Raw genomic sequence first — 4,634 nt, forward strand, 5'->3', positions numbered from 1 at the left:
CGCCTGCCTCTGCCTCCTGAGTGCTGGGATTAAAGGCGTGCGCCACCATCGCCCGGCTCAGTATCTATTTCTAAATGACCTAGTATTTCTTTATGTTTCAACTTTTTTGTTGTGACAACATTCATACAGCTGAGCTTACTTATACTAGGTAGTATTCAAACATTCTTATTAGAAATTTCATTTCTCTTCAGTCAAAATGTCAAATGGCTGTTTACCTATCAGGACTGACCATGCCTGTCTATCTATTTCATTTTTATTTTCCTATTCAGAATTAAGGAGAGAATTCAAAGGTCACATTTGCTGTCTCATTTCAAGAAACAATCCCAGGCAGTCTCTTCCCAATCTAGAAAGAAGTTGCTAACTCTGCTTAGGTGAACATGATGCCAATTAAATATTTCCGGTTTTACACAATTCTCTTAATCTGATTTAAAGCCATTAGATCTTGTACAGCCATTCCTGTGCTCCAGGCCAGTTTCTTCTGAGGACTGTTTTAGACAACAGGCCTTTATAAATCAGAAGTCATTCAATAAATTTAATCTGCAATCCACAATAATTTAAAACAATAAAATGATTTATTCAATGGTTTAACAAAAATTTAACTTACATCTTATATAATTTATCTATTATTGCAAGCTCATGTGATCAAATGTTGAATTACATAGGCAAACTCATTAGGGAAAAATATTATTTTAATTTTTCTTTCTCTTAGATTTACTGACTTCCTATTCTACATAGAACCCTATCCTAATTAGAGTTTCTATTGTTATGACAAAGCACCATAACCAAAAAGCAAGTCAGAGGGGTTTATTAGGCTTACATTTCAGCATTACTGTTCATCACTGAAAAAGTCAGGGCAGGAACTTAGACAGAGTAGGTTTCTAGAGGCAGGAGCTGATGCAGAGACCATGGAGGAGAGATGCTTACCAGTTTGCTGCACAGGGCTTGCTCAGCCTTGGGAAGGCACCTAACACCATGAGCTGGGCCTTCTTCCATAAATCACTAAATGAGAAAATTTCTTTACTGATGGATCTCAAGGAAGCATTTCTTCCTCTAATGCTTCTTCCACTGATTTCTCTAGTTTATGTCAAGTTAACATAAAAACATCTTGTACAGACCCTTGTGTTTCATTTTTTTCTGAAGTTGTATTCTGCTTTAAAATTGCCTGATAATAGAACACAATAATCTGAGCTATCTTTAGTTTAATTAGAACAAATGGAAAGATATGGATAATGAAAGTTTACTAATAAAAAATACGGGCCTATATTATTTAATTTTCTCACTACTGTGAATAATCCCTGACATGAAGCAATTTAAGAGTGTCAGGATTTGTTCTGGCTGACAACTTAAGAGATACAGTTCATCCTAGTTAAGAAGGCATGGCAGAATGAGTGGGAAGTGGCTATTCCCAATATATACTAAGCTAGAGAGTACAAAACAGACAAAAAGTAGGGCTTACCATTCAAATCCCAGGTCATGCCCACTGTTCTACCCCACTCCAATTAATTAACTGTCTCATAAAATCTCAGTTCTCTAAAACAGATTCAACCATTTGTCAATCAATAATGTCAACATATGAACTCATAGGGAATATTTCACATTCAGATAAGGCAGACTCTTCTACATTCCTGAATGAATATTGAATCCTTGACTCCAGAGCCAGGTGGCCAAACAGCAAATACCTTCAAATCTTCATGTAAAAGTAAACTGTTGACTATCAAGCTAGGAAAATAGGCTAGTAAACGTTTTCTTTGTGGCTAATGAAAGCCCACAATATCCCTTTGTTAGTTTTATTTTCCTTTAACCAAAGATTAGGCATGTTTGTGATAAAAAAAAAATTCATGTTCTCCTTTCCCACTTCTTGTTATGGGATTACTCAGCGTTTTTTTGCTACATGGACATTTTCAGCTTACACTGCACCTTGCTGCTAATGCTTGTAGAATTTTTCATAGCAGAGAATTATTTCTGGTTAAGAGCTATAACAACTTAAAACATCTTTTATTTCAGAGAAACCAGTTCAGTAATACCTTTATGGATGTTAGTTGATAATTTCTCTTGAATAGCACAATTAAATAATATATAATGTGTTTAAGGAATATACCACAAGGAATGACTTTTATCTACAGGTAAATTGACTATCTAGATCCATAAAAATCAGTATCATAATTTTCAGTTTGTTTTTATATTTTAAATACAGAAATATTATTTCTTAAATTTTATGAGATTATAATTCAAAGAATGATGGGCATACTATCATGATGATGAGTACTACGTACTCAAAGAAGAGATGAGTGATATACCACGCCACATTTTGATTTTATGTTCCTAACAACATACCATAAAATACAATATAACTTTCTGCAAGATGGTGCAGCCTGTTTGGCAATTTCTCAGAAAATTAGGAAACAACCTTTCTCAAACAATACCACTTTTGGGTATATATCCAAAGGATGCTCAACCATGCCATAAGGACATGTGCTCAACTATGTTCATAGCAGCATTGTTTGTCATAGTCAGAACCTGAAAATAACCCAAATGACTCTAGACTAAAGAATGGATAAATAAAATGTGGTAATTTTTTTTTTGATTTTAGAAACAGGGTTTCTCTGTAGCTTTCTTGGTTCCTGTCCTGGAACTAGCTCTTGTAGACCAGGCTGGCCTCGAACTCACAGAGATCCGCCTGCCTCTGCCTCCTGAGTGCTGGGATTAAAGGCGTGTGCCACTATCGCCAGGCTAAAATGTGGTAAATTTATACAATAGAGCACTACACAACAGAATAAAATAATAACATCTTGAAATTTGCAGGCAAATGGATAGAGCTATAAAAAGCATATTGAATGAGGTAATCCAGTCCCAGAAAGACAATAATAATATGTACTCACACATAAGTGGTTTTTAAAGATAAAGCAAAGAAAACCAGCCTACAAATCACAATCCCAGAGAACTTAGAAAACAATGAGGACCCTCAGAGAGACATACATAGATCCAATCTACACGGGAAGTAGAAAAAGATAAGATATCCTAGGTAAATTGGGAGCATGGGGACCATGGGAGAGGTTTGAAGGGAAGAGGAGAGGAAGGGAAGGGAACATAGGACAAAAAGTATAGCTAAATAAAATAAAATAAAAAGAATTAAGATAAAAAGAAAGCAAAATAATGCATATTATGTAGCATAATAATACATTTCATAAAACTGTAATAAACAATACAATTTTAGGGAAATTTATACAGGCATTAATACTGTTCATATGCTTCATCAGTTTACATAAATGTGTATTTTATGCTACATATTAAGTTAGTGTTGTAGTCTTGGTATAGAAGACAGGATAAGAATCAGACAGCTGATTAATGGTCTCTGGCTTCTAAATTGCTTCTTTCAGGTTAAGATGCACAGTGTGGACTGAGAAGGTCAGGAGTGTATGAACTGTCTTTGCCTGCTAAAGCACAGTATTAATTAGATGATCCCCAAGACTCCACATGACATCCTTCAATAACTTCAAATTTATTTTGGTATAATAGATGATTAGTATCAAGGACACCCTTCTTGAGTGTTCTTAATGACTATGGATTTTGTAGTTTATTTTTATATTTCATCAGCAATACTCCTTTGATCTCAGATGCATTTCTTGGAAAACTATAATCACTGATGATTTCTTATTTTAAAATCCAGTGGTATTTTAAAATGCTTTTATTTTTTTAAAAAAGTATTAATTTATATTTGGTAGGTATGATGTTTGTCTGTGTGTATGTATGTTTACCCCGTGTTTTCCTGGTGTCTATAGAATGCAGAAAAAGGTTCACTGAAGTTGGAATTACAGACATTTTTGAGGTACCATATGATGATGCCAAACCAAAAACCTCTGCAAGAACAGCAAGTGCTCCTAACCATCACATAGTCTTAAAATATTTACTTTGACAAGTATTTATTTACTTTGAACTCTGTATAAAGTTGGGTGTTAAAGGTCCCTTTTCCTTGAGATATTAACACACATTTTAAAATAGTGAACTCTGTCTGTCCCCTTTTAATGCCAGAGAAAACAGTAAATCTTTTAGCAAATGTCTTATTAAATATCAATTTGTAAGTAATTTTAGAATGGGATTTACAATTTTATATGAAATGTAAACCACAAAGCCCATTATAAATTATATTTTCCACCTAGCTAATCAAAACAGAATGTTCTTACATATTCAATAACAAGAAAGGACATTAAAGTAATACATAGATTCGGATCTTAGAAGAAAACAGAATGATATTAAGTTAAAGAATTAAGCTTCAGTTCAATGTTTATTGTCTGAGAATAGAACTGGTGATAGTGTGTTTACATTTAAGAGAGGCACTAGTGAATATGTTCTTACACACATGCGTGTGTTCCAGAGAGAATTTTGAAAATTATGCAGTATCATTTTTACTGACGGATAAATTTCTGACTCACCTATATTCACCTAGATTGTTTACCTTTTTGGGATAAATTATCTATATAGTTGTATATGCAATTCCTAAAATCAAATGTATTTTTAGGTTGAAATTGTTGCTTAAGGTCATCTTATAAATTTAAAAATTAGGGCTGGGCGGTGGTGGCGCACGCCTTTAATCCCAGCACTCGGGAGGCAGAGGCAGGCGGATCTCTGTGAGTTCG

Source organism: Microtus ochrogaster, linkage group LG3 (genome assembly GCF_000317375.1).
Source record: "Microtus ochrogaster isolate Prairie Vole_2 linkage group LG3, MicOch1.0, whole genome shotgun sequence".
NCBI classification, from domain to species: domain Eukaryota; kingdom Metazoa; phylum Chordata; class Mammalia; order Rodentia; family Cricetidae; genus Microtus; species Microtus ochrogaster.